Raw genomic sequence first — 21,732 nt, 5'->3', positions numbered from 1 at the left:
TGCTCTTGAGCGAAATTCATATTTTTTGACATACCTCGTATACTGTTGACAAAATTTGATATCTGATGATTGCATCTTAGGTTTTAGACTATGCAGAGAACTTTATAAAGAATGACTTTTTTTTGAAAAATTGATACTAAAAAAAAGTTTCCCATATGGTTTCAAGTTACGCAGACACCCTGTATATGGAAAGGTTATACAATTTTTCTGAAGAAGCATAGAAAATTCTTTAAAATGAGTGTTTGAAAAGATATTTTTGTTAATTTGTTGCTTAGTTATTGGAAAAATGGCTTCAAAAGTCGATTTTTTGAAAATAATTAATAAATTTTCTAAAAATAAACAAAAAACTTTAATTTCGCGTGAGTATAGGAACAATATCACAAGTATTCAGCTATTAAAATTTCAAGAAGTTTCACTTAAGTTATTGCAAAATTGAAATTGTTTATCCCAAAAAGATTTTTTCTACGGTGAATCAAAGATAAAAGCACATTTTAACAAATAAGATCAGTTTTTGATCAAAAAGTTTATAATAAATGTTGTAAAATAATTTAGAAAAAGTAGTGTTATTCTAAGCTTATAAACAATTAAAATAACTCATTACAAGACACATTACAGAATAGGCTAATGGATTATGTCCCTAGTCATAAAATAAAACTACACACACACACAACTCAGACACATTAACATGTAGGATGTAATTTTTTTTAATTCGGCATGTGTTGGTATTGTTATACAAACTGAAACAAAAATATAATGCCCTAACACCCTTAAAACTCGAGTTAGCTACTTTTTTAAAAAAATTCACCGGGGCTTTGTTTATAAACATTAGACAATTTAAAAACCAACATTTAAACGACTGAAAGATCATGTTTAAACAAAAAAATTCAAAAAGGTTCTGTTAAAAATGAGCCGCTCATGATGCGCCAAAAGTGAAGGGTTTAAAAGTAAAGCAATTCTTACCCTCCTGATTTTATTATCAAAAACTTAATTCACAACTACACATTTATAAAAGTCGCAATACCTCCGGTTCTAATCAACGAAAATTGATGTTCTTTTTGAAGTGAATACTTCTCATCGCTTGATATGATATGTACCCCGCACAAACCTTATGGAAGTTAGGTCCCAGTGAATTTCGTTCATGCTCTGGGAAAATACTCTTTGAAGCATCCTGATAAAAAGTTCTCATGGACACAACTCAATCGTATGAAGGATTTTCAAGATATAGAGACACAAACTCGGAAAATTGTAAGATTTACTGGGTATTCCAATTCCCTGAGGTACTGGTTATCTGGCAACATGTAGAATTTTTGGATCAAAGAAAAGTACTAGTAGTCTAGGATTTTTTCCTGGTTATCCAGTGGCGACCGTTACTTTGACCTTGACCTTCAACGGACGTCATCTTCTAGAGTTTCGAAGGTTTTCGGCATTAAATTGATATACACAGATTACTCATGGGTTTTTGGGATCGCTAAACACGAATATGCTATCAGAATTGACCTACGGAGAACGTGGTGGCCAGGGCTACTGCAAGGGACGTCATGTTCTAGAGTTTCAATGGTTTTCGACATTTAATTTATGCAAATGAATTACTGGAGGTTTTTTGAGATCGCTAAACACGAATATACCACCAGAACCGACTCCCGGAGAACCTGGTTTCTCAATGAAAGGCGCTCCTGGAGTTCGAGGGTCTTTGGTACTACATTAATGCAAATGGATTAGTTATAGGTTTTTGGGGTTGCTGAACACGACTGCGTGATCAGCAGAGACACAGGAGCACCTGGTGCCTAAGACAGGTTATCTTCTGGAGTTAAAAACCTAATAGTAATCCATTTGATTCCTCCATTTGATTTCTCAGAAATTCCAGAAGATAACCTGTCTCAGCCACCAGGTGCTCCTGTGTCTATACTGATCACGTATTCGTATTCAGCAACCCCAAAAACCTGTAACTAATCCGTTTGCATTAATGTAGTACCAAAGACCCTCGAAACTTCAGGGCCCCTTTCATTGACCTTGGAAACCAGGTGCTCCGGGAGTCGGTTCTGGTGGCATATTCGTGTTTAGCGACCTCAAAAAACCCTCCAGTAATTCATTTGCATCAATTAAATGCCAGAAACAATCGAAACTCTAGAATATCACGTCCCTTGCAGTGGTCCTGGCCACCCCGTCCTCCGGAGGTCAATTCTGATTGCATATTCTTGTTTAGCGATCCCAAAAACCCATAAGTAATCTGTTTATATCAATTTAGTCCCGAAAACCCTCGAAACTCTAGAAGATGACGTCCATTGAAGGTCAAGGTCAAAGTACAGGTCGCCATTGGATAGCCAGGAAAAAGTCCTAGACTACTAGTACTTTTCCTTGATCCAAACTTCTACATGTTGGCAGATAACCAGTGACTCAGGGAATGGAATACCCAGTAAATCTTACAATTTTCCGAGTTTGTGCCTCTATATCTTGAAAATCCTCATACAATTGAGTTGTGCCCATGAGACCTTTTTATCAGGATGATTGTGTGTGTGTGTGTGTGTGTGTGTGTGTGTGTGTGTGTGTGTGTGTGTGTGTGTGTGAGAGAGAGAGAGAGAGAGAGAGAGAGAGAGAGAGAGAGAGAGAGAGAGAGAGAGAGAGAGAGAGAGAGAGAGAGAGAGAGAGAGAGAGAGAGAGAGAGAGAGAGAGACAGAGACAGAGAGAGACAGAGAGAGATAGAGATAGAGAGAGAAATTTTGAATACCATTAGATGGAGAAAGAAAGCATATTTTGAACACATAATTAGAAATGATAATTACCGTTTGTTGCAGATTATAAAGGGTAAAATTGAAGGGAAAAATATGTGTCCTGATAGAAGACAAATATCCTGGATGAAAAACATTCGCGACTGGACCGGGTTAAACACACAGACGCTCCTAAGAAATACATAATATAGAGACGAATTTGCACAGGTTATATCCAATCTTCATTAGAGTTTAATTACACTAAAATCCAGAACATCGGTAGTCAATTTTGTTCAAATCAGTGAGCCAAGATGACTTATAACATTTAATACTTTCTATAGTACAACATTAGAAACGTGAGCCTTAAATTGAGACTCGCGTCAAACATTCATTGAAAGTTTTCAACTGATCTAAGAGCCCCTAGGCTTTGCAAAGAACAGAGCACATTGTAGGTAATAATGGATTTATTGATAATGGAAAAGTACTCGAGTTCAAAAATACTCCGTATAAATATCACGGATAAGGCACCGTATCATATCCGTGATATTAAATGTTTGCCTTTAGCGATGTTGAAGTTGCTTCTATCTATGGAATCAGTCAAAGGACAGAACAGCGACTGTTGACTAAAAGCAAATTTCATCCATACAATTTAAAAATTGTGCACCAACTTTCAGATGATAGTGTACTTAAGACTAGAATTCTGGGAAAATATGTCCAAATTAACAAACAGCCAGATTACATAAAAACAATTTGTTTTAGTGACAAAAGTACTTTTTCCCTCAATTGAAATGCGAGGTATTGGAGTGTCACAATATGTCACGTCTCTCGTGAAACACATACTCAATTTCCAGAAAAAAGTAAATATTTGGGCAGATATTTTGGGAAACCAGCTAGTTGGGCCAGTTTTTCTCAATGCTGACTTAACCGGTGAAGTGTATCCGGACATGTTACAAAACGAAATTGAGCCGGTAATTCTTGAAATTTTGGAAGAGAATCCAGATGAATTCGGCTACTTCGAAATAACGTTTCAACAGGATGGTGCTCCTGCACCCTATTATGGTTGCAGATATGCTAAGACGTAACCTAGATGAAAAATACTGTGGCAGATGGATTGGACGACGAGGTTTGATAGAATGGCCAGCTCAGTCACCGGACCTCACACTTTTAGATTTTTTCTTTGGGGGTACTTAAAATCTAATGCTTACCTCAAGTACCTGACGATATTGATCTCATTCAGCCAGCCATCGTCTTCTAGGACTTTTTCTATACCTGGGCCATAGTGGTGTCCAGTGAGTTATCCTTCTCAACATATCTGACGTTGGGCGTCTCTGTACATGTCCTATTCACTCTAAGCGAAAAGATTTTATGTATCTACTATATTTCCTCCCTTTAGTAGTTCTTTTTCAATTTTGGTATTTGTTTTCATTCTTATTTCTCCCTCTATTGTTACCTTGTGGCCCAGTTTCGTTCTCATTATTTTTCTTTCAAATTTCAGAAAGCTATCTCCCTTTTTCTAGTAAATTGTCGTTGTTTTCATCCCATAATATGGCATTTCATAGGTTACTATACTATAATATGGCATTTCATAGGTTTCATATGACACTATTGGCATTTCATAGGTTAATTAAGTTATATCAGTGATTTTTTGTGTTTTCTGCGTTATGCCTTTAATTCTTAGATTTTTAGTCTGCTTTTATATAAAATGCAGTTGTTTTTAGAACTCTTTAGCGACGTATTAGTATAATATAATATTTATGGATTACTGTCGAAAGCCGATAAATATGATCAACCAAAAAAGAAGATGTATTTGGTGATTTCTCTAGTGAATTTCTTAGGTGTGAATCGGTCTTTTTAGTTTACTCCTCCTGGTTTAAAAACAAACCATATTGCACTTCTAACATCAAATTTCGTTTGTATATTTTTTTTATAATTGCGAATGTATTATTTTGAATAGTGTAGATTTACTTTTTACCATGTACAAAAAATATCTAAAACAGTGGAAAAATTTGATCGAACAAATTTATCAAAAATTTACGGAATCGTAAGAATATAGATGCTTTCTGATTATCCGAAATACTTCAAGTACTCTCTATACTCTCATTAGTTTACTCAGATATCCATACAAATGAACCCCTATATTAATGACTCGAAATTGCACTCTACTACATTGTAGTAGATATCGGGATTGTTGCTATCATACAGAAGGGCCCCCTCATATACTTCCTGTGCCTCTTTGGGTCTATTCAACCTTAACAATATATATCCTTGATTAATATAAGCTTGCATATAATCCGCTCTCATACTTATCTCGAGTCTAATATTACCCCAAGATAATTTGTTTACTCACCAGATTTAAATGTGTACCATTTAGGCTTAGAACATCCATTCTCTCCAAATTCCTCCTGGTAAATGTCATGAGTTTGAACTTCTGGGGCTTATATTAATTTGAAGTTACTCTGTAATTACAGTTAGAGCTACTTACAGTATGTCTCGGACTGGACCATTAAAGACAACCAGGTCATCCTCATAGTCCAGAACATGATGCTGGTCATTGCTGAGTCTACTTATCAGCTCATACACGACCAGATTAAACAAGAGACAACATAAAATTCCCACAGCAGACAACCTCTGCGATAACCTGTGCTGACACTGTATCCCCCAGTAACGTTTTTCTAGAATCTTCAGTAGGCCTAATAACACAGATGCCTAATAGACCTTTTATTTGGCCCTTATAAATCTAGAGCTTCTATAAAGATACATAAATCAAACTATCTGAGAGCAACATTTGTTCTCAAAAATCGATATTACAATGCTGTATGGTGGCTTGCATGACTCTGATTGGAGCTACCGAAGTCTCTGATGGTTGTGATAAATATCTTTCTAAATCTGCAATACGCCTTGAAATGAGATTCCCTAAATTCTTTGAACTACAGGTTTTGAACAGTCAGTCTTCCGTCTTAAGATATTGACTTTATTTTCTTAGCCAGGTCCCGATAATTTATTCATCAGTCTCTTTCTCAAAGGACGCGGGCGGACCAGGGGGGTGGAGATGAGCGTAAAATTGGGATTTAAGGTGATACAGTAGCGATCAACAGGTAGCCAAAACGCGTTCCAAGATTGCGGCTGTAATTTTGAATATTTTTTCGAGATATTTGGCACACGTATTCGTAATATAATAAAGAATGGCGGTACAGAGCCCAATTTGAAAAATATATTAATATGTGGAAATTACTCTGTAATTAAATACAATATTAAAAAAACGAGCCTGTACCGCCATTAAGAAGAACAAAAAAATACACTTTCTTTAAATAAACTGTTTTATCCGATGCCTAAATTTACGAATACGTGTGCCAAATATCTCGAAAAAATATTCAAAATTACAGCCGCAATCTTGGAACGCGTTTTCGCTACCTGTTGATCGCTACTGTTTCCTCTTAAGTCTGCTCCCTCCCACAAACTTTCATAGTTCTCACTACATAAGTTTATATACTTGTTAGTTCGGTTAGTTAGGTTAGTTGGACTTAATAAAAAAGTAAGAATCCCCATAGCTACATGGAATTCTTGCACTCATTAAATTTAAATTTTATTCTTTAATATGTATTTAATTTAAAGTTATACCAGGTTTCGAAATAAAATATAGCGTAAAGAAAATTCTGAGCTATATTTATAGAATCGGCAAAACGAACTGAAGGATATTAAAATTTATACAAACATTTTAAGAAATATGCTTATTCAAATGATTTAAAATAATGACATATGCATTTTCTAGAGTTGTGAAAATCGTATAAAATTAGTATAACACATTTTTTTCTATATGAGAAGAATTACGAGAAAAATTATAAAACAACCTTAAGATCCTTTTATTGCTAAAACTGATACAAAAACCATACGAGATAACTTATTTTTGTGCCGATCTGATGGCCAAGCGGACCAACCCACTCAATTTAATGCGAGTAGTCTAGTGGAATATGTCAATATCATTTCATGGTTCAAATGCCGGGCCAAAAATTCAAAGTTTAACATCGTATTTTATCGATTTGCGGCATGAATTAGAATGCGTCAGTGAATCGGGTTGGCCGATACATATCAAGTACGGTAAAATATGGGAACTAACATCTTCGTGACATTCATTAAATTGATATCCACACAATTATTATTTTTGGCATAAAAGGTAGTCCTGTAACACTGAAAGGTCTACCTAGTTTAGTTATCTGCGAAAGCTTACAGAAGGACTGCACAAGATACCTTTTCCAAAAAAGAATAACAGAGAGATGCAGAAATATATACAGGTTGCCCCGAAAATAGTGCGTTTCTTAAAGGGATAGGTAGAAGGCATCATGTAGAGCAAAAAAGTCTTATAACATTGTTTTCTAAATTCAACCGTTTGGCCAAAAAACCAAAATCCATTTTGGTATGCAAACTGAAATTTGGCAACTACTTGCAATACAAAAATCTAAAGATAGACAGTCACAATTAAAAAATAGTAGGTTTCTTTGTAGGTTTACAGTTGTATCTAGTGGTAAAGTAATAAAATCATGTAAATATCAACGAAACCGATATCCATTTCGACATGCGCCTTTAGTTTTTACATTACACCCATCTTCGTCCTCAACATCAAACAAAACAAGAAATTGTTTTGTTTGATTTTCAAACATGGAGGGGTATGGTTTGAAATCAACATTTCAAGCACATTCATTTTTGTGATTTTTTTAAACAATGATACGTTTATTTTATTTTTAAATTAAATAAGCTTACAATTCAAAGCACATTTAAAAAAAATTCAAGGAAAAATATTGAAAAATAAGCCACCGGTGACAAATTTTTGCAGACATCATTTAAATTTTACAGGCTCAAGCAATCACATGGTAGCTTTCACATTACACGGCGACTTTACCGAATGTTATAACCGCCGTGTAATGTGAAAGTTACCAAGGGATTGCTCGAGCCACCATTGGAATATTTCTATAAAGCCGGAGTCAAACGACTCGTGTACTTGGCGAATAATCGTCACTTGCGTATACTTGCCATGTCGTCTGAGTGGGTTACTCGTACAATTATTTGTCACTCGTTGCCACTCGTTCGTCTTCCAACTGTTGTCGGTAAAAAAGACCCGAGTCAAAGGGATCACGATTATTCGCACACTTGCGAAGTACATACTTGTCTATACTTGCAGAGGCGGTCAAAATAAATGTATAAATAATTGGCATTTACTGCGACTATTCATTTAGACCAGTGCATTTAGCACTAAAAACACCGGAATAAATCGATTTTTAAATACACCACCTAGAGACTTGCTCTCCTTTAAAGGGTACATAACCTATTTTGTTGAGTTGATAAGAAAACAGTTGTTTTCATAGTATTGTAACAAAATAATTATTGACCTACCCTCGTATACCAGCTCCCGTCTCCTCACAGACAGAACACTATCGATGTTTCGAGATACGCCGATGCAGCGCCGATGACGTGCAAGCGGTCACATGGACATAGCTGGAGATATATAGATATTTCTGGAATATCTGTATCGCATATATAAATAGGACATATTTGTAAATAGAGTTAGTCTTAAGCTAAAGTTTGTAAAGTAAACTTGTATAAATAAAAATAAAGTCGTATATAAATTACGAACCGCTGGTTTTATTGTAATTAGAAGTAATTACACAGTAAATAACCGCTACAGTGGTGTTAACGGTGTGGAGTGTAAATAAATGAAAAGTGAAAAAAAGACTTTTGAACTTTATTCGTCGGGAATAATCGGAGTGCGTTAATTGTTCGGTATTCGGAAAGACTTTTGAACTTTATTCGTCGGGAATAATTGAAGTGCGTTGATTGTTCGGTATTCGGAAAGACTTAGACATTTTGAAAAGTACGTGTGTGCCGACCAAAGATGTTGCTACAACAACTGACCATAAAACAGCTCCGTGAACAATTAGAAGAGTACGAATTAGACAGCAGTGGGTGCAAGATAGTCCTACAAGCACGACTCAAGGATGTCCTCACGAAGAACGGAGATGACCCAGAGACGTTCCACTTCCAGTCAGCAGAACAAGTAATCTTATCGAAATTAAAAACTGTTTCTGAAACGATCAATGAAACTTGTAGAAAAAGCGACGATAAATTCGAAAATGTTGCTAAAAGATTCGATGAGACTTCTCAAATAATTAAAGACGTATGTAGTCAAAACAATGAGAAATTCGAAACCATTTCTCAAAAGATCGATGAAACTTCTATAAAGAACAACGAGAAACTTGAAGAAGTTAGTAGAAAAAGCGACGCGAAATTCGAGAACGTTGCTAAAAAATTTGACGAGACTTCTCAAGTAATTAAAGAAGTTTGTAGACAGAGCAACGAGAAATTTGAAAGTGTTTCTCAAGTAATTAAAGACGTTTGTAGACAGAACGACGAGAAATTTGAAGAGGTTTCTAGAACATTCGATAAGATACAGAAAAGCGTAGACGACAGTAAAGAAATGTTAGAAGAAAAGATCAAACAGCTAGAGAGCAGGATAACCGATACAAAAGTACAACCATCAGTTAATGCAGCAACGTTAGATCCTTTAGTGAAAGATGAACTACCGAGAGACGAAACATCGCATAATATGAGATTCAAATTACCACCATTTGATGGAAAGTCCTCTTGGTCCATATACCTTAAACAATTTGAAGCTATTGCGACCGCCAATCATTGGACCGAACAAGAAAAGGCTGTTTCCTTGACTGCTGCTTTACGAGGTGATGCTGCAGATATATTAAGGTCAATTCCCAAGGGTCAAGAAAATTGTTACCAGACCTTGTTCACTCGTCTAGAAAAACGCTATGGAGATGCCCATCTACAACAAGTATACAAAGCACAACTGCGAAGTAGAAGTCAACGAGCAAGTGAGAATCTGCAAGAATTTGAAGCAGATGTGGCTCGTGTGGTGCGGTTGGCTTATTGTAGCGATCACGCTACTAATTAAATTACTTTAATTAAAATTGGATTAAAATATACCCCTCTACAAAATCCTTGGGTGACGCCCGCGAAGATCCAACTACGATTTTTCGGTGCACAGGCGCGCCAATAGAAAGAAAATCGATGATTGTCGATTTCTAGTTTAGTTGGTCACGAACTCACAAAGAGGCAACACATCGTCATTACTTAGGTGACGGAGTTTGGGCAAAATTGGGAAAATATATAACCAAAAGACCTCGAACATCAGCCAATAACCCATACTAATAAAAATCAAGCAGTAGTTATATCTGGAGACTTATTTACACGAAAGGAAAAAGGTTATAATACCGCCGATGTGTTGCTTTGCTCAAGTGAGTATATGGATATATTTCTCTTCATTTCTTCATTATAAAATCAAATTCACCATCCTATATATCTCGTTCGTTATCTGTAGATATTAATTTCAGTTAAGAAATAATTTAAATGTCACATTATAAGTTATATTACGGTAAGGATATTCGTTTCCATTTGCAAAGGAACAGTCAAGGCTATATGTTTTAGTGCTAAAGTTAAATTCCAAGTTCTCATTAGACTTTTTGCTCTAGGTTTTTTTGAGGTAATAATATAAAAAAAGTTTTAACGAATATCAGACATGTCATGCGCATGTCCCTGCCATGTCTGATTTGATGATTTGAGTTAGTTTCAGTTTGACATGACATATGTATACCTAACCTGAGTTTTTTTGTTTTGGTTTCCAGTGCAGTGACTCTGTGCTGTCTACACATAGTGTTATAAATAATGTAATTAAATTGATAAAATTTATTTTAGATTCCGTCCCGTAGCTACTTGTCACATAGACACTTAGCCTAGTCAATTTAGATAGATTGTATCATCATTTAATGTGCCATCATATAAATATGTGCCAGTTACTGTAAGCAGCTAGGGTATGGGTTACCCCTAGAGTTACTTTTGATTGGATTGGATAGTCCCTATTTCACAACATCCAGGATTGGATTTATCACCACAGCAGCCCACTAGTTTTGCCGTGCCAAGAGGAAATTCATTCCTATCTGGACCTTTTTAAATAGGACTTGTGGTTAAGATAAGTTGTTTAATCTTATTATTTACATATTTTGGGTACTCTATAGTTGCTTGCACTGTAAACTTCTTGTATGCATACAATTGAGGTAAACTAGGTACATATTTCTTGATAGATAGGGTTTTAGGTCGTTGGTTTTTTTTTAATTTAATAGAAGTAGTAGTTTCCAATAAATAAAATTAGGTCTTGTTCAATAATCATTATAAATAAAAATTGTAGCTTAAAAATTTGATAGGGAAGGGGTCGTTAAAGGTTTGTCGCGGATTTCAAATAGGGAATATGTCTTGTAGGTTTTTACATTGTATATAAAGAGTAACTGACCAACTCATTTATACAACTCATTTATATCACTCATTTATATAACTCATTTATATAACTCATTATATATTTACTTATTAGTGTTTTTGCTAGGTGAGATCTTTATTATTTTTGGTAACCGTAGCGTTCTTGTTGTGGATCTCACTCTAGCGTAGTTCAATTTAGGAAATAATTACTAACTTTTTAGTTGTAAGGACTTAGTGCTATTCTGACGGACTTTTGCTTTGGATTTTGATTTTAATACCTTTGCTTGGCCAGTGATAGTGGATAATTGCTTGTTAAGTGGCCTTTGCGGTCCTATTTGATCTTCTCCCCATCCACTATCACTGTTATCACGTTGCGTTATATGTAAATTGTTAGTATTTAACATTTATTATTAATATATTTGTATGTATTAAGGTTGGTGTTTTATTTCAGTCTGTATTACCAGTATATAACATAGCAAGACAAGATCAGTATTTAGTATTTTGTATTTCAGGTGGTTGTAACCAGTGTCATAGAGTTCCCATTGTTCGTTACTTCAAAATCTCGAACCTGTCCAACTTCTTGGTTCTGAGAGCCGAGTTGTTCGTTCGAGTTGGCGCCCTTTTTTCTTCTTCTTTCTTTGTTGTAACTCGATATTATTTTATCTCTAGCATTCTTATCTATTTTCCTTCCATTTTTGTATTAACAGTCTCATTTCCTTCCTAGTTACTATCATTTCATTACCAAATTTTCTTCTCATATCTCTAAAGCCAATATTCGGTGTATGGAAGCTAGCCCGAATACTCATACTTGAGATTTAGTGTCTCTCTGCCCTTTTGATTTTTTTTCCTTCTGAGCTAAGCCCCTCTTCTTTTGTCTTAAATCTCTTATCATTTATTTTACCCATCTTTATTCAGTTCTTCTCTTCAAAAATCTCTATACCCAGAGTATAGAGGTTTCAATTGGCTAGACCCAACGTGTGGCTTCTTTTACATTTTTGGCTTTAAAAATATTTTCTTTAATTTTTGGTTTTTATCTTGGTGATTTCAGTGATTGGGTTTGGTAGATTTTCACTTTGACGTTGAGTTTTGTACTTCAACTTGTTGCTAGCTCTTTTGTTAGCTCTTTTGTTGGCTCCCATAGTGATGTTTGATATGGTCGCTTGACTTCCCGTTTAGGTCATGTTTCAGGTAGGGTTCATTTGTTAGAGTCAGTAACCGAGGAAGAGGATGCCATCAAGAAGTCTCTTAACTTCAAGATACTTAATCTGGAAGGAGAACTTGAGTTTAAAGTAACTCCACAGGCTCACTCCACTCCTCATAACCCTAGTGTTTCGGTTAATTCATTTCCTTTCTTTAAGTCAGCTCCAATTCATAAATGGGGTGTACATTTTTCTGGTGGTTCGAATGAAAATGTTGTTAGTTTCTTAGAGAAAATAGAATGTCTGCGTCTAGCGCGTGGGAACAGTGAAGATGAGTGCTTTTCATCAGCAGGTGATCTTTTTAAGGATTCAGCCTTTACTTGGTACCTCAATAATCGAGGTAGTTTTACTTCATGGCAAGAGTTAGTTGCCAAACTTAAGTCTGATTTTCTTCCTTACAACTATGAAGACAACTTATTAGACGAAATTAAATCCCGGAAACAAGCTCCCCAGGAGAAAGTCACCATCTTCATCAATGAAGTTGTCAGTTTGTGTAAACGTTTGGAAGTCCCTCTTTCTGAGTCCCATATAGTGAGAATCATTAAGAAAAATTTGTTGCCGTCTTATCATCCTAGTCTGGCACTCACTGACATAATCTCGATTGCTGACCTTACAGAAAAATGTAAGAGGTTAGAAGAAGTTTTGTCATGGTCTTCTGAACCTATATCTAGTGTCCCAAGTCGGTCAAATTTCAGAAATCAGGAATCTTCCTATTCTGGTAGGCCAAATTATTCCCGGTCTGGTAATGTCGCTACTTTTAACTCCAGAATTACCTGTTGGAATTGTCGTCAGCCAGGACATGGGTATTTTGACTGTTCTGAACCGAGAGGGTTGTTTTGCTATGGATGTGGACATCAAGGAGTCCGTAAGTTTGAGTGCGAATTCTGTTCGGGAAACGACAGAAGGAGTGGGTCGTCTCCCCTGGCTCCCACTCCTCATCAAAATACAGGGAATACCCTAGAAAATCCTCAAAACCCAGGAAGCAGTTTCTCGAGTCAGGAGGCCCATGCCTCAACCACCCAAACATCCCAACCTCCACCGAAAGACAAAAGACCACGGAACGGCAGATACCAACCGAAAAGAGGACGTTAGTTGACCATGTCCTTTGTGATTCTTCTGTAGTTTCTCCAAGTAATCCCTTATCTTCCCTCATTGATATTGACATTAATTCATTATTAGTTCGAAAAAACAAGGATAATCGTCCATACCTTGAAATATCTATCTTAGGACATTCTTGTTTAGCTTTACTGGACACAGGGTCCAATATCTCTATTTTAGGTTCTTTAGGTCTGGAATTTCTCCAGAATTCTAATGTTAAGATAGGAATGGATGAGAGTTTGCAAGTGACTACAGCTGATGGTCAGGTCCAACCAATTTTAGGTCAGTTCACAACTGAGATTTCTGTTAGTTCATGTAAAAGGATGATTACATTTTTTGTTATACCTTCTGTTAAGAATTCAGTTATCCTAGGGATGGATTTTCTGAAAACTTTTAATAGTGAATTGAATTTTTCTGAATTTTCGTTATCTGTCTCTTCTTTTAATATCTCTTGCGTTGATGCAGGTGAAGATATGAGTAGACTTAATGCTCAGGAGTTAGAGCAGTTGAATAATGTCATCAAATCCTTCTCTTCTATCTCTTCGAAGAATCAGTTAGGCAGAACTCATCTCATCGAACATCACATTGATGTGGGTTCGTCTAAGCCCTTCAGACAATACCAGTATCCATTGCCTCAAGCCTGGCATGAGAGCTTAGTTAAGGAGGTGGATGAAATGCTTAAGCTTGGTATTATCGAGCAGAGCTCGTCTAGCTTTTGTAGTCCCTTATGGATGACAAAGAAGAAGGATGGGACTTTTCGTGTCTGTTTTGACGGACGTAAACTTAACAGCATTACGATGAATAGGGATGCCTATCCTATACCTCGTATAGATATCATCCTCACCAAGCTACAAAATGCTAAATACATTTCATCCATCGACTTAAAGAAGGCATTTCTACAGATCCCATTAAGCGAAGAGAGTAAGAAACTTACGGCTTTTGCAGTAAGTGGCAAAGGATTGTACCAGTTTACTACAATGCCTTTTGGTCTGGTGTCTGCTCCCCAGACTATGTGTAGATTAATGGATTTGGTAATAGGTCCTGCTTTAGATCCCTATTGTCAATATTATCTTGATGATATTCTAGTCATTACTCCTGATTTCGACACTCATATCTCTGTATTGCAACAGTTGTTTCAGCGTCTCAAAGATGCAAATTTGACTATTAACTTAGATAAAAGCAGCTTTTGTCGTGATTCTATTAAGTTTTTAGGATATGTTGTAGATTCTCATGGCTTACATACTGACCCTGACAAGGTGTCAGCTATTCGTGATTTTCCTGTGCCTAAAAATACCACCCAGGTCCGTCGATTGTTAGGAATGGTGGGCTATTATAAAAAGTTTGTTAAGTCTTATTCTACCTTGTTGTCCCCTATCACTGATTTGCTTCAAAATAGGAAAAAGGGACAAAATATTGTGTGGACTCCTGAAGCTAATGGAGCTTTCATTAAAATCAAGGAGGCTCTCACCAACTCCCCAGTTATGGTAGCCCCAGATTTCACTAAGCCTTTCTATTTGATGACTGATTGTTCAAACACAGCATCTGGTGGTGTACTCTATCAAATTGTCGATGGAGAGGAACACCCTATAGCCTATACAAGCAGGAAATTAAACAAAGCCCAGAAAAATTATACTACAACCGAAAAAGAGTTGTTAGCTATAATTACGGGCATTGAACATTTCAGATATTTTCTGGAAGGTCGTTCGTTTACGGTCATAACTGACCATAGTAGTTTGGTGTGGTTACAGAGTATGAAGAACCCATCTCCTCGTTTGGCTAGGTGGATTTTAAAATTGGCACAATATGATTATAAAATTGTTCATCGTAAATCTGCAGGTGTAGTAGTCGCTGATGCACTATCTAGAACTTTTGATATTAACTTGTTAGATTTATCTACTCTACAACCAGATGACTGGTATCGAAAAATGTTGTATGATGTCCAGAATGTTCCAGGTAAATTTCCTGATTTTAAAGTTGAGCATGGTGTGTTGTATAAACATGTGTTAAGTTCTATGGATGCCCTTACTGGAATGTCGGAATGGAAGATAGTCGTTCCAACAGCAAATAGAGCAGAGGTTTTGGCCACTTTTCATGACCATCCTACTGCAGCTCATTTTGGCTTCTACAAAACTTACTGTCGTATATCTGAACTGTATTACTGGCCGAAGATGCGTCAGACTATTCGTAGTTATCTCGCCCGATGCAAAATTTGTGCTACGTGTAAGTCGACAAATCTTCCCCAACCAGGTTTAATGGGTAATTATCGACGGATTGATTTTCCATTCCAACTTATATCTTTAGATCTTATTGGTCCTTATCCTAGGTCGTATAAAGGTGCTCAATATGCCTTAGTAGTTGTTGATTACTTTACAAAATTTCCTTTGGTTCATACGATGTCTAAAGCAACTACTTCAGCCATTATCAAGTATCTAGAGAATGAAGTTTTCCTAATTTATGGTGTTCCACAGATCGTGTCTTGCGATAATGGACCCCAGTTCACAGCCAAGGCTTTTCGTGATCTCATGTCTAAATATAATGTACAAAAGATCTGGTACAATGCGAACTATCATCCTCAAATTAATCATACTGAAAGAGTAAACAAATCTATCGTTACTGCTTTAAGATCATATTCATTTCCTGATCAGAGAGCTTGGGATACTCATATCCACTCTATAGTACAAGCTATCAGGACTTCTTCTCACGAAATAACCAAATGTCCTCCATCATACTTAATGTTTGGTCGTCATGTTCCTCTTTCTGGTGATTATTTTGGTAAAATCTCAGAAAATGCCACTAATTTTCCTGCAATATCAGATAAGTTACACCGCTTAGAAGATATTCAGCATCTTCCTGACATATATGTGGATGTTCGCAAACGTTTGAAAGCATCTTATGACAGAAATAAGTGCCGTTATGACCTGAGAAAGCGAGCCTTATCGTTCAGAGTCGGAGATTCCGTTCTGAAGAAAAATTTTGTCAAGTCAGATAAAGTGAATTTCCAATCTGCCAAGTTGTGTCAAAAATACATACCTTGCACTGTTATTAAGGTTATCTCCCCTTTGATTTATGAGTTGAAGGAAACGTCCACCGGCAGGAAACTAGGAAGGTTTCATGTCAAAGATTTACTTGAGGATAAGACTGTAGGTCCACATAACTTGTCTGACAATTCAGATGGTTCATCTTCAGATGAAGATTAAATTGTGAGGGCCAGTTTGTTATTTATGATCTATTTATCTATTCTGTTTACCTGGTTAACATCTGTTGTTATGCCTTTTATCTTATTTTATCTTATATTATCTTATCTTAATGTTGGTTAATATCTTAGTTTATGGACTTGTTCATTTTGCTGTTGGTTGTCTCTGAAAGTCCAAACTATATATCATAGGAGTGCAGGATGGATAATGGGAATTTTCCCCATCTTGAATTCTGGGTTAGATAGATATTTATAGGGATAGTTAGGAAACCGTTTCTATAATATTTTCTTTGATTGACGGTTGCATGAGCTCGTGGACCATGGCCATAAAGCTTATGCATTCACTTACTTACTGTGTCAGGGTTTAGCGTGGGTTCAGGACTGATCACCCTGGACTTGGGCACTTCACTTGGCTCAAAAATATATTAATATCTATAAGTTGTTCCTAGAGTATCTCTTAGGTTGAAATTAGAATGTGTCATGTAGAATTGGATCGTTCTGATATTCAGCAGTAAGTCAGTCTGTTTAACTTGGTTGTCATCTCCTATGCTGTTATCTTTTAAATGATTTGAGTTTTAACATATCTTATTACTTTAAGTTTGGTTACCTGTCTCTACCACTTGCTTGGATTAGTGGATGTGAGTATGTGAGTTACCTTATTTGTCTCCCTATTGAGCATTATGTTAGTAGATGTTCTTCTACCTTAAATATGAAAAGGTAGATGTGAGTTTATCTTTACCTTTACCTGAAGTGAGTTTATCTTTACCTTTAGTTTGAGTATATCTCGTACCTTTACCTTGATGCATTTATCTTTATCTTTACCTTGAGTTTATCTCGTACTTTTACCTTGATGAGTTTATCTCTTATCTATATCTTGATTGAATGTATATCTTATCTTTATCTTGATTATTATAAAGTCCTAAGAATTTGTCCTTCTCTGTGCTTGTCGTGAGTAAAGAATTGGACCACGTCAATAGTACAGTTTAGGTATTACACTTAGGATTTTTATTACCTTTTACCTTTTGTGCATACCCTCTACCACGAGTAGATGCGGGCTTGCCAGTATCTTTACCTTTTAGCATACCCTATACTATGCGTATAGTGCGCTTGCTAGTATCTTTACCTAGATTGTGTCTTCCTATCGCTACGAAAGCAAGTAGACGTTATGGATTATCTTTTACCTTGAGTTTTAGATGTTGATATCCGGAACCATATCATATATGTTTAGGTTTGTAGTAATGTAGTTTTAACTGGTCCTAATGAATTAGTCCCTCATTGAATTCTGGGGTGATTAATAGAATTTGTTCGCTCTAGTGTCAATGTTGGGTAAAGTTAATAGGATGCGTTTAGGTTAATTGTTGTTTATGGTTCTTAGTTATATTGTGTTGGGGGTTGTTAATACACACCTGTAATTTAGTTTTAATCATGGGTTTACTAACACTTGAGAATGTAGATAGTAAGTAGTGTTAAGAGTTAACTTACTCTATAAGGTTGTATAATTATATTTAGAATGTTAGTGATTAACGCGTAATTATTTGTTTTTCTCTATCTTTGGTTTTACTAAATTAAAGTAAATTATCTTGTTGAATAACTTATGTCAGTCAGTTACGTATGTCGGTTAGTTACACATCCCTTCTATGTTCTATACTTTCTGCAAATACCATTAAAGATATCTCGCGTGGCCTCTATACTGTCTGTATGACTTCGTCCTGATTTTTGTTCTGTCTCCTCAGCAAATAGTATGGCTGTTGAGCCTACCATAATTATGGTTTTATACCACAACGTTTCTCCTTTACCGTGTCCATCCTCAGGTTCGCCTAGCGTCAGTTAGTTCTGGAAAATAAAAAAAAGGAAACTTGTAGAGTTTTCCTTTTTTTTGCTGGAGAAGAGGGAGAATGTAGCGATCACGCTACTAATTAAATTACTTTAATTAAAATTGGATTAAAATATACCCCTCTACAAAATCCTTGGGTGACGCCCGCGAAGATCCAACTACGATTTTTCGGTGCACAGGCGCGCCAATAGAAAGAAAATCGATGATTGTCGATTTCTAGTTTAGTTGGTCACGAACTCACAAAGAGGCAACACATCGTCATTACTTAGGTGACGGAGTTTGGGCAAAATTGGGAAAATATATAACTAAAAGACCTCGAACATCAGCCAATAACCCATACTAATAAAAATCAAGCAGTAGTTATATCTGGAGACTTATTTACACGAAAGGAAAAAGGTTATAATACCGCCGATGTGTTGCTTTGCTCAAGTGAGTATATTGATATATTTCTCTTTATTTCTTCATTATAAAATCAAATTCACCATCCTAGATATCTCGTTCGTTATCTGTAGATATTAATTTCAGTTAAGAAATAATTTAAATGTCACATTATAAGTTATATTACGGTAAGGATATTCGTTTCCATTTGCAAAGGAACAGTCAAGGCTATATGTTTTAGTGCTAAAGTTAAATTCCAAGTTCTCATTAGACTTTTTGCTCTAGGTTTTTTTGAGGTAATAATATAAAAAAAGTTTTAACGAATATCAGACATGTCATGCGCATGTCCCTGCCATGTCTGATTTGATGATTTGAGTTAGTTTCAGTTTGACATGACATATGTATACCTAACCTGAGTTTTTTTGTTTTGGTTTCCAGTGCAGTGACTCTGTGCTGTCTACACATAGTGTTATAAATAATGTAATTAAATTGATAAAATTTATTTTAGATTCCGTCCCGTAGCTACTTGTCACATAGACACTTAGCCTAGTCAATTTAGATAGATTGTATCATCATTTAATGTGCCATCATATAAATATGTGCCAGTTACTGTAAGCAGCTAGGGTATGGGTTACCCCTAGAGTTACTTTTGATTGGATTGGATAGTCCCTATTTCACAACATCCAGGATTGGATTTATCACCACAGCAGCCCACTAGTTTTGCCGTGCCAAGAGGAAATTCATTCCTATCTGGACCTTTTTAAATAGGACTTGTGGTTAAGATAAGTTGTTTAATCTTATTATTTACATATTTTGGGTACTCTATAGTTGCTTGCACTGTAAACTTCTTGTATGCATACAATTGAGGTAAACTAGGTACATATTTCTTGATAGATAGGGTTTTAGGTCGTTGGTTTTTTTTTAATTTAATAGAAGTAGTAGTTTCCAATAAATAAAATTAGGTCTTGTTCAATAATCATTATAAATAAAAATTGTAGCTTAAAAATTTGATAGGGAAGGGGTCGTTAAAGGTTTGTCGCGGATTTCAAATAGGGAATATGTCTTGTAGGTTTTTACATTGTATATAAAGAGTAACTGACCAACTCATTTATACAACTCATTTATATCACTCATTTATATAACTCATTTATATAACTCATTATATATTTACTTATTAGTGTTTTTGCTAGGTGAGATCTTTATTATTTTTGGTAACCGTAGCGTTCTTGTTGTGGATCTCACTCTAGCGTAGTTCAATTTAGGAAATAATTACTAACTTTTTAGTTGTAAGGACTTAGTGCTATTCTGACGGACTTTTGCTTTGGATTTTGATTTTAATACCTTTGCTTGGCCAGTGATAGTGGATAATTGCTTGTTAAGTGGCCTTTGCGGTCCTATTTGATCTTCTCCCCATCCACTATCACTGTTATCACGTTGCGTTATATGTAAATTGTTAGTATTTAACATTTATTATTAATATATTTGTATGTATTAAGGTTGGTGTTTTATTTCAGTCTGTATTACCAGTATATAACATAGCAAGACAAGATCAGTATTTAGTATTTTGTATTTCAGGTGGTTGTAACCAGTGTCATAGAGTTCCCATTGTTCGTTACTTCAAAATCTCGAACCTGTCCAACTTCTTGGTTCTGAGAGCCGAGTTGTTCGTTCGAGTTGGCGCCCTTTTTTCTTCTTCTTTCTTTGTTGTAACTCGATATTATTTTATCTCTAGCATTCTTATCTATTTTCCTTCCATTTTTGTATTAACAGTCTCATTTCCTTCCTAGTTACTATCATTTCATTACCAAATTTTCTTCTCATATCTCTAAAGCCAATATTCGGTGTATGGAAGCTAGCCCGAATACTCATACTTGAGATTTAGTGTCTCTCTGCCCTTTTGATTTTTTTTCCTTCTGAGCTAAGCCCCTCTTCTTTTGTCTTAAATCTCTTATCATTTATTTTACCCATCTTTATTCAGTTCTTCTCTTCAAAAATCTCTATACCCAGAGTATAGAGGTTTCATTATCCAGAGGTGCCAGACAGCGTTTTAGAAGAAATTGCAGTAGATACCTTCGTCAATGGGCTGAAAGATAATGAACTACAGAAAGCTTTACGACTAGCAAGACCGAAAGTTTTAGATGAAGCACTTGCTATTGCATTGGAACACGAAACGGCTAGTCAAACTTCACGAGGCCATAGAGTAAGAACCATTGAAGAAAGTGACGAACACAACGATGAACGTCTGGAGGAAATTATACGGAGAGTATTAAGTAATCAGATGCCAAAGAGACGCGAGCCTAGATGTTGGAATTGTGGAGACGTAGGCCACATTCGTCGTAATTGTAAGAAGATCGTACAGCCGTCGGAAAACTAGAGCGGGTCGACACCAAGGGGCAACTGCCGACCTCGAGAACTAGAGCCCCCATAGTAACTGTCAACCTTACGTCCTCCGGTGGAATCCACAACTTATACATCGAAGGTCGTATCAGTAATAGATGTAGATCATTTTTGGTGGATACAGGTGCAACGAGAACTATCGCACGTCCAGATGTAGTACGAGACCATAATAAATTATCACCTGCAACAGTAAAGCTTAGAACAGCGACTGGTGAGCTAATTAATACATATGGCGAGGCTAATATGTCAGTATCCATTGGCCAGACCACAGTTGAACATCAAGTATTAATTGCCGAGATCTCCGACGAATTCATATTGGGGATGGACGTACTAAGGAAAGTGGGGGCAATATTGGATGTTCAAAATGGAGTTCTCAAGATCAATGGTGAAGAGTTGCCCTTTCACGACGACAAAGAAGATGTCATCCGCTTGCTTACTACATGCGACGTAACCATACCCGGTAATAGTGAGAAAATTCTGATGACCATGCTTGATGGACACTGCCGAGAGGGAAGTTTAAGGATGGTCGAAGATGTGGATAATGTCGAGTTCCTAACGGCGAAAACTTTGGTAAAAGTTCGAGATGCGATTCCTGTAAGAGTTATGAATTTAAGGGAA

General features: G+C 36.1%; 1 protein-coding gene and 1 long non-coding RNA gene across 2 annotated transcripts in view; one reads left to right on the top strand and one right to left on the bottom strand.

Annotated features, from left to right (window-relative positions):
* Positions 1–21,732, bottom strand: part of LOC114333014 (protein O-mannosyl-transferase Tmtc3) — a 1,018,587-nt gene that overhangs the window by 226,020 nt on the left and 770,835 nt on the right. The window lies entirely within an intron of this gene.
* On the top strand, positions 9,644–11,447 carry LOC126885063 (uncharacterized). The gene is made up of 2 exons (XR_007698259.1): positions 9,644–10,003; positions 10,461–11,447. It is a non-coding gene; the product is annotated as an uncharacterized LOC126885063 (long non-coding RNA).

This window comes from Diabrotica virgifera, chromosome 5, assembly GCF_917563875.1.
Source record: "Diabrotica virgifera virgifera chromosome 5, PGI_DIABVI_V3a".
Classification (NCBI taxonomy): Eukaryota; Metazoa; Arthropoda; class Insecta; order Coleoptera; family Chrysomelidae; genus Diabrotica; species Diabrotica virgifera.
The sequence above is the reverse complement of the archived record's forward strand: the minus strand, read 5'-3'. Positions and strand labels throughout refer to the sequence as shown.